Consider the following 14,223-nt stretch of genomic DNA (forward strand, 5'->3'; position numbering starts at 1 on the left):
TATTTATGTGTGTGTGTGTGTGTGTGTGTGTGTGTGTATGTGTTGGGGTGTGGGGGTTTATTTTATCAGTATACCTACTTTATACTCTTTAATGTACGTTATATACCGCATATTATACCGGTATTGATGGCAAAATGAGTGAATAATTTATTGCCAATATACCAGATTCTAAGAAAAATGTGCTACAACAATGCTGAATAATTTAAAATGACTTATAAGGGATCCTTGATTTTTCAAACCGAGAGAATTTTAAGTAAGACGGCCATCTATGAAAATGAGAATTTGCATAATAATAATAATAATGGCAATAATATTGACAATATAATGGCTAAAAACTTAAAGAAGGATAAAAACAAACAATTTCAAACATTTTGAATATCTTTTTATATTTTTTAAATATTTTGATCATGTTTGAATATATATCTATATTAATGGGAAGGAGAACAGCTTGGCCTTTGTGGATTCGATATGTACAGTAAAAAGTACAATTTACACCCTTAACAAGCCTAGAATGACGTTCCAGTTTGAAAAATGAAAAAAAAAACATAAAACGAGATGTTGTGAGAAATGTGATCATAAAACCATCAATCCATTTTTGTCAGATCGTATCCGAACAGCTGTGCATCCGTTCTGAAAACCTCCAGCAACCTGCGTAGATCTGCTTCCTCCACCTCAGCGTAGCTCTCTTTCATTTTTTGTGCCGTGTCACCGTGAACACTGTGACGAAAAGCTGTATCGTTCACGGATTCCAGAGATGGAAATGTGAAATTTGCACCGATTAATTTCAAGAAGTTTGAGGCGTCTTCTTGTTCTTCTAAATGGCCAATGATATCATATTGAACAGAACAAGGGTCGCAAAGCTGGAAATATTCAGCCCAGTGGTTGTCTCCCAATCTTTTCTCTCGAATAAGGACCCCTTTATATGGGTCATAGCTCTTTATGATAAACCCAACAAAACTCTTTAATGAGACGGTACCACCATTTTGTGTTTTAAGCATTTTGAAAAGATTGGCCAAAACTGTATTTCCATCTGCCAACATTCTGTACGCTGATAATAGTCGAACTAACGGATGTCGCACAAATACTACTTTGAGATAGTCCCTAAGTATTACTTCTCTTTTCCTACGATTGAGGTCTTCAAAATGAGTAATAGCGCGGTAGAATCTTCTTGACTCCTCTTGTACTTCAAACAAAGTTGTTGATGGTGCAAGTTTTCCAGCCAGACGAAGAAATACAAAGCGCCAATTCATTATTGCAACTTTCGGAATACCACAGAATAGTATCTTCTTTTCGTCATCCACATATCCAAATGTTAAATTGCATACTCCAGTAGCAAATGGAGGCGTTGGTCTTGATTTTGAACCAGACTGATTTATTAGTCTTTGACATTGTGCCATTACGTCGTATTTTCTGCGGCTCATTTTTTCTAACCATGTTTTAGGTACATCGTTCCATTTAAGTTGATTGAAACGGTATGCAAGTTCTTGTGTTGAATCAGGAACGTTACTGGTATGCTTATGAACTCCAGGCTCCCATTTATCGTGCACCCTAAGAAGACAAGTGCTATTAATAATATTAGAATATAGCGCATGTGTGTGTGTGTGTGTGTGAATGAGAGAGAGAGAAAGAGAGAAAGAGAGAGAGACTAGAGTTTGTGCTAATAAAAATAAAATATATGCATTCGCCTATTTATATTTATATATGAAGTCATCATGGTATCTACCAGTACACCCTTACCTTTAAAACCGTGTTTCCATTTTTTCAATTTTTTGAGGTTTCAGTGTTTTTATATAGATTTTCATTACACCGAAATGGTTGAAGTCAGCTGAACCAAACCTTGCCACATTTTGATAGGTTTGTCTAGTTCTTTCTTGTACACCCACAAAGGAGGAATAGTACTTCCATAACAAGAAGATCTACTTGATGCAGGTTATTAATTTTGGTTTATTATCAAAAGTATATGTTAGCAAACGTTACCACTGCCCTGCTTGTATAAAAAGTTTAACAACGATGAAAAATCATTTTGGCTACACTCCACTTACCATGACCGAAATCCGTGGGTAAACAGGACATAAACAACTAATACGCAAACCATCAATACGCTCAGCCGCTGTAGTCTCATCTCGACTCCGTTTTCTCTTTTCCATTAATGCTTAGGCATATAATATAATATTTGATATGTATTTTACAGAAGTTGCTACAGACAAAACCGCAGTTATTGGCGGTAATCGAATATTTATGATGTCATACGTTGCGTAATTTGTCTCAAACAATATCTAATAATGCAAGCTACCTGTACATGAGAGAAAAGAGATCCACAGGTTGGGGGTTCGGTTAATAATAATAATAATAATAATAATAATAATAATAATAATATTTATTTCTTAAAACCGCACTACACTACCGTCTGAGTGCTGTTTACTGGTCAAATTATCAGGATTACAACTTAATATTAAGATAATAAAAGCTAAGGTAAAAAACAATTAAAATAATTAAAACTGGTTAAAATAGTAATGGTCTGAACAATAAAACTTTATTTCTGATAAAATGAGAAAATATTAATTAAAATACTGTGCAAATAAGAATGTTTTAAAGTCTTTTTTAAAAACCTCAACACTATCAATAGTCCGAATGTGTGAGGGTAGTTGATTCCATAAAATGGGTGCTGAAGTTGAAAATGCCCTGTGGCCATAGGTTTTGGTTGTTTTTTTTTATTATCATTTCTGATAAAACAAAGAGTAGAGGTGGATCTGGTAGACCTGGTGAGACTGGGTGTACTTGGATGTAGCATCGAGTTAAAATATGAGGGGCATTCACCTCTGGTTAATTTAAAAACAAACAACAGTAATTTAAAAACAATTCTCTGTCGTACAGGAAGCCAATGTAGTTCGAATAAAATGGGTGAAATGTTTGGTCTGAGAGGGGTTTTGTTCAGTAGTCGTGCTGCAGCATTTTGGATAGATTGCAATTTTTCAATTTGGTAGGTAGGAAGACCATACAGTAGACTGTTTCCGTAGTCAAGATGTGAAGTTATAAAGGCATGAACAAGCCTCTCCATTTGACTTTTATCAAGGATATGGGATAGTTTGGAATTTTTTTTAAGACCATAGAAAGCGGCTTTGCATTTTTTTACTGATGTCGGCAGCCATATCGCACCTATTATCAAAAATGTATGTTATGTTGCAATCTGGTTGTCTAAGGGACCCTTATTTGGAGGGATCTATCTCCCTGGGGAGTCTCACTAAATTGCTATCAAATTAACCGGTTTAAATGTCCGTCATGCCTAGTAAAGCTGTTAGGGGGTAATTATCTTTACCCCCTAGCTGATTTGGTAGGCATGACATATCCGCAACTAGAAGAATTGATTTGTATGGCAAAAAAAAAAAAAAAAAAAAGCCTTTAATGTAAAACCTTTATATTAAGCAAATTTCAAGATTATGAATTCGAGAATTTATCTTGTTTTTTTCCTAGGGATTCATTTCTCGATAAAAGGGCTATGCAATGACCGCGTCCAAGTAAAACACGAGGAACCTAAACTTTTGTGAAGCAGAATTTTTATTAACCTAAAACTTCCTCATTTTTTCACTTTATTACCAAGATATACCATTTCATAAACTGTTGTTAAAATTACAACCAATAGTTCCCTATTTGAATTCTCAGTATCTCGTTTTAAGTCATTTGAGACACGTACAAAATTCGAATTTAAAAATATTGGGTGGTAAAGTTTCTGTTTATTCAAAAGATATTGACAGAAGAATTACTTCCCTCAAATTTGAAAGAGTTCATTTTAGAGCTATTTTCAAACATAATCAATCCGTTTTCGTCAGATCGTATCCGAACAGCTGTGCATCCGTTGTGAAAACCTCCAGCAACCTGCGTAGATCTGCTTCCTCCACCTCAGCGTAGCTCTCTTTCATTTTTTGTGCTGTGTCACCGTGAACACTGTGACGAAAAGCAGTATCGTTCACGGATTCCAGAGATGGAAATGTGAAATTTGCACCTATTAATTTCAAGAAATTTGAGGCGTCTTCTTCTTCTTCTAAATGGCCAATGATATCATATTGAACAGAACAAGGGTCGCAAAGCTGGAAATATTCAGCCCAATGGTCGTCTCCCAAGCTTTTCTCTCGAGTAATGATCCCTTTATTTGGGTCATAGCTCTTTATGATAAACCCAACAAAACTCTTTAAGGAAACGGTACCACCATTTCGGGTTTTTAGCATTTTGAAAAGTTTGGCCAAAACTGTATTTCCGTCTGCCAGCATTCTGTACGCTGATAATAGTCGAACTAACGGATGTCGTACAAATACCACCTTTAGATACTCCCTAACAATTACTTCTCTTTTCCTACGACCGAGATCTTCAAAGTGAGTAATAGCGCGGTAGAATCTTCTTGACTCCTCTTGTACTTCAAACAAAGTTGTTGATGGTGCAAGTTTTCCAGCCAGACGGAGAAATACAAAGCGCCAATTCATTATTGCAACTTTCGGAATACCACAGAATAGTATCTGTTTTTCGTCATCGACATATCCATACCTTAACTTGTAAATGCCAGTGGCGAAAGGAGGCGTTGGTCTTGATTTCGAACCAGACTGATGTATAAATCTTTGACACTGTCTCATTATGTCGTGTTTTCTGCGGCTCATTTTTTGTAACCATGTTTTAGGCACAGCGTTCCATTTAAGATGATTGAAACGGTATGCAAGTTCGTGTAGTGAATCGGGAACGTTACCGTTTTGTTTAGAAGGTCCTGGCTCCCATATATTGTACACCCTAAAAGACAAGTGCTATTAATAATATTAGAATATAGCGTGTGTGTGTGTGTGTGTGTGTGTGTGTGTGTGTGAGAGAGAGAGAGAGAGAGAGAGTAGAGTTTGTACTAAAAAATATAAAATATATGCATTCGCTTATTTATATTTATATATGAAGTCATCGTGGTAACTACCAGTACATCCATACCTTTGAAACCATGCTTCCCTTTTTTCAGTTTTTTGAGGTTTCAGTGATTTTATATAGAATTTCATCAGACCGAAATTAATCAGCTGAACCACACCTTGCTATATTTTGATAGGTTTGTCTAGTTCTTTCTTTTACACCCACAAAGGAAGAAAAGTACTTCCATAACTAGAAGATCTATTTGATGCAGGTTATCAATTTCGGTTAATTAGCAAAATTATATGTTAGCAAACGTTGGCACTGCCCTGCTTGTACATAAAGTTGAATAACGATTAAGAATAATTTTGGCTGTTGTCTACTTACCATGACCGAATCATTTGGGTAATCAAAACACAAACAACTAATATGCAAGCTATTAATACGATCAGACGCTGTAGTCTCATCTCGACTCCGTTTCTTCTTTTCCTTTTATGTTTTAACTTATTTATCCACTCCGTTTATAATATTTTATGTGTATTTTATAGCTATAGCATATAGACCCGGCTGCAATATGTGGCGGTACTCCAATATTTATGACGGAATGCGTTCACGGTATGAGTGTACAAGCAACATATGATAATGTAAGGTACGTGAATGATAAGATTCTCACATGATGGGGGGGGGGGGGGGGTATCCTTGCGTCTAATCTTCTTATTTTGCAAATTGCTTGTCCAACAGTACTCTTATTTAGGAAGGGAGCAAATTAAAATCTACTGTTCAAGTTTACTCCGTTTAGTAATAATACTTAAAAGTATTTAAAGGAACACAAAGGACTAAGCTCCAAAATTCGAAATTAACGAATTATTTTGTACCAAGACCAGAATTTTGGGGTTCTCAGAACCCAGACGACGGCCATGCAAGCAAGTATCGTTACCACGAACAGTACGTCAATCGCCACAATCCAAATTTTCTTTCTTTTTTATTCACTGCTTATTAAGCTACACGCCCTTCCGTTTAACCGCAAAATATAAGAGTGCTCAATTTATGCAGGTGCTCTAAAATCCTTAGCAATATAAAACGGTTGCACTTAAGTGATTTAGGTGAATCGATACGTTAACATGATCTAAATTGACAAAAATATTTTTATGTACAGATGCATTGCGTCTGTATATGTTCCCATTACCTCTGTCTTCGCCCGTGCCACCGTCGCTGTCGTGCACTGTCGATAAGTGGAAAACTATTTTCATTTTTGTCTTCAAACTTAAAAAAAACTGTTGAATGTTAGTAAAAGGACAGGTCCAGTTAGAAAATCAGCTTGATTGGACCGTTTTTCCGAAAATGCAGTTTTTGTTTCTCTTTTTTCAACATAAATACAATACATATAACACATTTTTAGCGGAAAAGCCATTGATCTGTCGTCTTCAAACTTTCAGGAATGATCATTATTACTAAAACACAGGTGGAGGTCTAACACCAATGTAGCCCCTGATCGGATTATATTGTTGAGAAGTTCTGCATTTTTTTTTTTTTCTGTTAAATGCAGCTTGAGTCGGATAAAGCCGGTCTGATTTGATTCTTTTTCTGAAAATTATGCAGTGTTTTTGTAAAATATTCTCTTTTCACATCATTACATTTTCAATGTAGGACTAAGAACCCCCACTGGCATGTTGCCGTTTGGTAGTTTTATTTTTTGAATGTCCATGAAAAATTCATAGAATAAATTCTTACTAAATGAAAAGAGGTGTTTTGAGAGCTATTGCCAAATATAATCAATCCATTTTTGTCAGATCGTATCCGAACAGCTGTGCATCCGTTCTGAAAACCTCCAGCAACCTGCGTAGGTCTGCTTCCTTCACCTCAGCGTAGCTCTCTTTCATTTTTTGTGCGGTGTCGCCGTGAACCCTGTGACGGGCGGCAGTATCGTTCACGGATTCCAGAGATGGAAATGTGAAGTTTCCACCGATTAATTTCAAGAAATTTGAGGCGTCTTCTTCTTCTTCTAAATGGCCAATGATATCATATTGAACAGAACAAGGGTCGCAAAGCTGGAAATATTCAGCCCAGTGGTCGTCTCCCAATCTTTTCTCTCTAGTAATGACCCCTTTATTTGGGTCATAGCTCTTTATGATAAACTCAACAAAACTCTGTAAGGAAACGGTACCACCATTTTGTGTTTTAAGCATTTTGAAAAGTTTGGCCAAAACTGTATTTCCGTCTGCCAGCATTCTGTACGCTGATAATAGTCGAACTAACGGATGTCGTACAAATACCACTTTTAGATACTCCCTAACAATTACTTCTCTTTTCCTACGACCGAGATCTTCAAAGTGAGTAATAGCGCGGTAGAATCTTCTTGACTCCTCTTGTACTTCAAACAAAGTTGTTGATGGTGCAAGTTTTCCAGCCAGACGGAGAAATACAAAGCGCCAATTCATTATTGCAACTTTCGGAATACCACAGAATAGTATCTTCTTTTCGTCATCGACATATCCATACCTTAACTTGCAAATGCCAGTGGCAAAAGGAGGCGTTGGCGTTGGTTTCGAACCAGACTGATTTATAAGTCTTTGACATTGTGCCATTACGTCGTATTTTCTTCGGCTCATTTTTTGTAACCATGTTTTAGGCACAGCGTTCCATTTAAGTTGATTGAAACGGTATGCAAGCTCGTGTGTTGAATTGGTAACGTTATTGTTATGTTTATAAACTCCAGGTTCCCATTTACCGTACATCCTAAAAAAAGACGAGAACTATTAATAATATTAGAATATAGCACGTGTGTGTATGTGTGTGTATGTATGTGTGTGTGTGAGAGAGAGAGAGAGACTAGAGTTTGTGCTAATAAAGATAAAATGTATACTTTCGCCTATCCTATTTATATTATATGTGAAGTCATCGTGGTAACTACCAGTACACCCATGCCTTTGAAACCATGCTTCCCTTTTTTCAGTTTTTTGAGGTTTCAGTGATTTTATATAGAATTTCATCACATCGAAATGAATTAGCTGAACCACACCTTGCTATATTTAGGTTTGTCTAGTTCTTTCTTGTACACCCACAAAGGAAGAACAGTACTTCCATAACAAGAAGATCTACTTGATGCAGGTTATTAATTTTGGTTTATTATCAAAATTATTTGTTCGCAAACGTTGCCACTGTTCTGCTTCTATAAAAAGGTGAATAACGATTAAGTATCATTTTGGCTGTTGTCTACTTACCATGACCAAAATCTTTGGGTAAACAGGACATAAACAACTAACACGCAAGCCATCAATACGCTCAGTCGCAGTAGTCTCATCACGACTCCGTTTCTCTTTTCCGTTTATGCTTAGGCATATAATATAATATTTGATATGAGTTTTACTGTAGTTAATGGCGGTAATCGAATATTTATTATGTCATGCGTTCAAGCGTTCTACTTAGAGGTCTTAGCAAGTGATGCTAATTCTTTTAACAAAATTATATAAAATATTAAACTACAAGCATATAAATATGCGTTTATAATAAAACAGAAAGAAGGTGATATAAGTCTTCATGTATGGTGTTGAGTGACCACAGAAAATAAGACTGCTCCCTAATTATAAAGACTACTAAGCCTACATTCTTTAAAGGGAATTTAAGCCATGCTAACTATCTATTGATCTGAGGACGTTTGACAAGAATAACTAAAGACTGTAATGTAATTCTACAAACCTGTTGAATCTTGTTTATTTATAATTATTTTGTCATTCTACAAGCGTACCTAGCGGGTAATGATCTGGTTAATCGGGTATTTAACTATGCATTGTGTGGATTGCACTAAGTAACCAATTTATCAGTTGCTGTTGATCGAGCGCGAATCTTTGAAAAAGATTTCTGCGAGCGCAGGACTGCCCAAAACAGTCGCACAGCACATGATTGGTCAACAGAGCCTTGCAGTGGGCATTTCAAGTTGCCACCCAGATAGCAAAAATACATTGGCCCAATATTGGCACTTTTGACGTAGCACGTTATACCTTGACCCGCCAAAGTAATGTGCTCGTAAAACATTTTTGAAAGGTGGATCATTATCGTAAGTAATACAATTTTAAGATGATTTTGAGATCCAAATTTTTGTTCCTGATTTTGTGGGATTTATATGCCTCTCCCTTGATTTTATTGAACAGAGCTATTTACACAATTTCTATGGATATTTTAGTGCCAACTAATGATGGAAACTCTTATTCGCTCTAAAGCGTTCATACTCTGCCTCTCATCTTCCTTGGGTCGGAACGGTATCATCCTCTCTACGTCTAAGTGGGCTCACCACACGCTCAGCAGAACTCCAAGAAGACATTAGAGAATGTCTCTAACATTTCTGGCATTTTTACAGTTGAATGTAATTGTTTATAAGGTTAATTCTGACTGAGGGTATGGTTAAAAGTTATCTATCGAATCAGTTGACATAATCATGGCAAGTTTTTTAATTCAGTTGTTTTGAACCACACATTTCCATCACTCAATACAAATAGGTAGCTTATAACTGAATCCAGTAGATTCTTTTTAACCAACCAATTCAGTCAAGATTAACCGTTTTGGTCAGTTACCAGTGACTGATTAAAAGCAACCATATATAAATGGTTATAATTGAAATAGATATATATAACTGAATGTATTGTTTAAAAGTAACCGAAAATTTAACCGTTTGGATTAGTTAAAAGACCAACTGACTTTGATGCAGTTAGGTCAACTGAATATTTAGTGGGATGTACAGTATATTGACTGAGTGAATCGTTTAATTACCTCCGCCAAGGAGGTTATGTTTTCAGCCCTGTTTGTCTGTCTGTTTGTTTGTCAAAAAGTTATGGACTGATTTTGATGAAATTTTAAGGAACTGTCGGAAGTGGGCAAAGGAAGAGATGATTAGTTTTTGGTGGTGATCCAGATCAATAATCAATCAATGATCAATAATAATAAAAAATCGCTGCCTTGGCGGAGGTCTGCGCTCTCGGAGTGCTTTTCTAGTATTGAACGTATTTTCGGCTAAGTTTAACTGATCAGTTTTAAGAGTGTAGGAAGAATATTACATCCATAACAAAATCTTCTATTTTATGACGCAGGTTATTTATTTGCTTTATAGGAAAATAACATGTAAGCTATCGTTGCAACTACCCTGCTTGTATTAAAAGTAACATTACCATTAAAATATTTGGGCTACATGTACATGACCTGCCTTGAGTGTCAGGGCCACTGTAATGCTAGCTTGCTAATTATTCAAAGCTTTACAGTTAGTTTTGCTGATTTGCTGGGTTATATATGAAATCAAGATCGAATTGGCAAAACTGAATTCTAGAACCTAGGGTAGGTAAACGACACCCCTCCGATTTTCCAACCTTTATCATACCTTTCCTGGCAATCGCCATAACTCTGTAACAAATCTGGAAGAAGTGAAAGATAAAAACCTACGCATAAGAGGAGGTTTACTAAATACTCCATTCGTTTTCATTTGATTCGAGCTTCAGATATCGCGAGACTCTATAGGCGTTAGAACGGTGTTGCCAGCTTTTCCTGTGAGGGAGATGTTTGAATTAAAAATATAATTTTCAACACAAAAACGCCACTGTCACGTCATCAGCTGGAATAAGTAAATTTCCCCAGTGGTATTTGTGATGTAACATCATCATCTAATAACATGACCATATGTATTTTGCATTATTGAAACGGCTAAGGAAATAGATGCTTACATGTGAAGCTGCCTCAAGAATCCGAGGGAATATAATGCACATGTAGACTAGTTAGAGGGAGCTAGAAATACTTTTGCCTCCTTATGACATTTCACTAGGACGAACTTTGGCCGTCTTGGATCCCTTTGTTCATTGTTAAAGGTACATACGAACCGAGCATCGGTGGAGCGTGGATTCTCAGTAACAAATGTAAACCACTTCTACTAGTTTCTTATATGACTCAAATAAATTCGGCATCCCAAGGGAAAAACTGAATTGATCACTTGATCAGCCATTAAAGAGCTTTAGACTGCTCCTTTCTTTAAATTTTTGGTCGGAAATTTAACCTAGTGTCGTGACCTACTTTTTTGCCCCATAGACATTCAGCATAGAATGCTAGCAGAAAAATCCGTTCAAACATCATTTTCGGGTAAAATTAAACAATGCCTATTGGTAATTCTCTTAGTTATACTACTTGAAACTATATGCTGGCATTTGGTTGGTTTTTGTGGCCAAAAATTGACTTTGTTTGCATCTTTAAATACTGTAAATGGTGAGAAGTTTTATATTTACGCAACTAGAAGAATTGATTCAAACGTACCATGGCCCATAGAAGCCTACGCGTGCGTCTTTTAGACGCCCCTTTACATGCGAAAACGACAAGGCCTATGCCGAGTTCGTCTTTTACTACAGAGCTTTGAGAGCCGAAAATGACATAACAATGCTTATTTCGTAACGCACGGACTGCCATACATGCAAAATTGCCTTGTGCCAAGTCGCATTTGTCTTTTACTGTGAAATTTATACTTTTAAAAGACACTGTTATAAAACATAAAATAGGCATGACATGTGTGATTTTCGCAGCTGAATAAGTAGACCCTTATAAACGAACTTGACGTGACCTTGAGAGTCATGTCGCTTTCATCTTTAACATACCTTCAACAAAATCTATCTCCACACAGACGCACAAGACATGTACTATTGGACATGGGTCAGTTGAAACCCATTGACCTAAAGGGCTCATGTTACTTTCAGCCAACTCTTATATGTCAAATCCAATTTTAATTGAAATTTGAAACCGAAGTGCTGTCCCAAAACATTTTTCATTTAAATCCCATCATAATTTAGTGCTATCTAGATAACAGTGTGGCTAATTGCTTGTAATAGTTATATGGCTTCACAATTTTATTTTCAAGGATTCAAATGTAAAGGGTTTTAAGACAGTCCTTCTGTTTCAAATTAATTGGCTGGAGTCCTTGCGTTACGAAATAAGCATTGCTATGTCAATTTTGCGCTTTATAAGTTGCACAGTATAAGGGAAGTTTGGCGTAGACAAACGATGTTTTATGGCGACGGTTAACTTAATTGATTTCATGGGCCGTTGCGAACTTTCATTAGCGGGGGGAAACAGCATCTGGTATTACCAGGTTAGGAGCGTAAACAAGGTATTGGCATCTGGAATTCACTGTATTAAGCTCCTTGAAATTTATCTGCCCATCGGGGAGACCCGGCAGCTTTGAAGCGTCACTTTTGCTGAAATTTGCAGCACTAAATCCGGGACTCTCTTTTAGGCACGCACTGCCGCATTTATTCAGTAAACACTGGTACTCGGCCTCACTTTGCTTTAAGTTCTCTGCAAAGCATAGCATTCAAGATTGATTATACAAGTTGCGCCTCGCTGGAAATTTTTTCGTTTGGTCTGTGACTGTTTACTGCTTTACTTATTACGAATTCGTTTGTGCGACTCTGGGATCTAACCCTAGCTTGAATAGACTTTATTGAGAAACGGAACATTCACCATTGCAATTTATTCCTTTATTGCCTCACTGACGATCTTTGTTTGTGTTAAGTTTTGTGTCTGCCAGTATACCTCTTGATCGGTTTTGTTTGAGGGACTCACGGATCCAACCTAGAAGGAGACTCGTACGTGAAGCGGATTTTTCATTTTACAAGTAAGATTTTCTTTTCATTACATTTAAGTTATCCTTGATCAGTTGGCTATGGCGGTCCTTATAATCGGTCACTCCTTCGTTTATTTGGCCTCTTTGCAACCCCACAAATGAAAATATTTGCACTATTTGTTTTGATATTTATTTTTAAGAGATAACATTACGTAATTTTAACTAATAACAATTTTTAATGCTATATAATATCTAACACCATTCTGTACTAGAGGGACCTTTCAATAAAAGCGGCCGCTACCGGCCAAATTTCAAACACTATTTATCTGTGTTTGTCATTTACTTATCCTTTGGCTTGGGTTAACATTTAAGTTTAGTTTAGTTTAGTCTAGTTTATCTCACTGTAACATATGCATCCACTTGTGTGGATGAAAATGAAAATATGAATACAATTTTTGTGAATATGCTATTAATGAGGAGACATAAAGACAAATGCAGCGCGGACCTGGTAAATTTCGCACCTATGGGTCTCAGTGAATGAGGGACAAGACATAATTATGTGAATTTCGAGTTTTATAACATAGCCATTTGAAGCTCAAAAATCCACAGTAAGAGATGAACGCGAGATTGACATTGGTCGTGTCAATCTCGCATCTATGAAGTTCAGTAAGTGGCGAAACAGACACAGCCATGTCATTTTCGGCTCTCAAAGCTCTGTAATAAAAGACGAATGCGGCATAGGCCTTGTCGTTTTCGCATGTAAAGGGGCGTCTGAAAGACGCACGTGTAGGCTCCTATGGGCCATGGTACAAACGACCAAAAAATACCAAAGTTCACTTTAATTTAAAGCCTCGATTTCAAGTAAATTGCAAAATTAAATAAATCAAGTATTTACCCTGTTCTTTTCCTTTATTTATTTCTCAATTAAAGGGCTATATAAAATTTTGAAATAATTACAAAGACCACGTCCAAGTACAACAAGACAAACTTTAGACTTTTATGAAGCAGAAATTTTATTAACTTCAAAACGTTTACATTTCTTCATTTTATTACCAAGGTATACCATTTCCAGAACTGTTATTAAAATCATTAACAATAACCCCGTCTTTGAATTCTCAGTTTCCCTTTTTAAGTCATTTGAGAAACGTTCACAATTCGAATTAAAAATTTTAAAAATATTGGGTGGTAAAGTATCTGTTTATACACAAAATGCTGACCGTAGAACGCCTGCAATTCTATAAAAAATTCCAAAGAATTACTTCCCTCAGAAAGATCTACAGCTGTTTTAAGAGCTATTAACAAACAAAATCAATCCATTTTTGTCAGATCGTATCCGAACAGCTGTGCATCCGTTCGTAGAACTTCCAGCAACCTGCGTAGATCTGCTTCCTCCACCTCAGCGTAGCTCTCTTTCATTTTTTGTGCGGTGTCACCGTGAACCCTGTGACGGGCTGCAGTATCGTTCACGGATTCCAGAGATGGAAATGTGAAATTTGCACTGATTAATTTCAAGAAGTTTGAGGCGTCTTCTTTTTCTTCTAAATGACCAATGATATCATATTGAACAGAACAAGGGTCGCAAAGCTGGAAGTATTCAGCCCAATGGTCGTCTCCCAATCTTTTTTCTCTTGTAAGGACCCCTTTACTGGGGTCATAGCTCTTTATGATAAACCCGACAAAACTCTTCAAGGAAACGGTACCACCATTTTGTGTTTTGAGCATTTTGAAAAGATTGGCCAAAACTGTATTTCCATCTGCCAGCATTC

The sequence above is a fragment of the Lingula anatina genome, chromosome 10, assembly GCF_051362555.1.
Source record: "Lingula anatina isolate TDL-2025a chromosome 10, LinAna3.0, whole genome shotgun sequence".
NCBI classification, from domain to species: Eukaryota; Metazoa; Brachiopoda; class Lingulata; order Lingulida; family Lingulidae; genus Lingula; species Lingula anatina.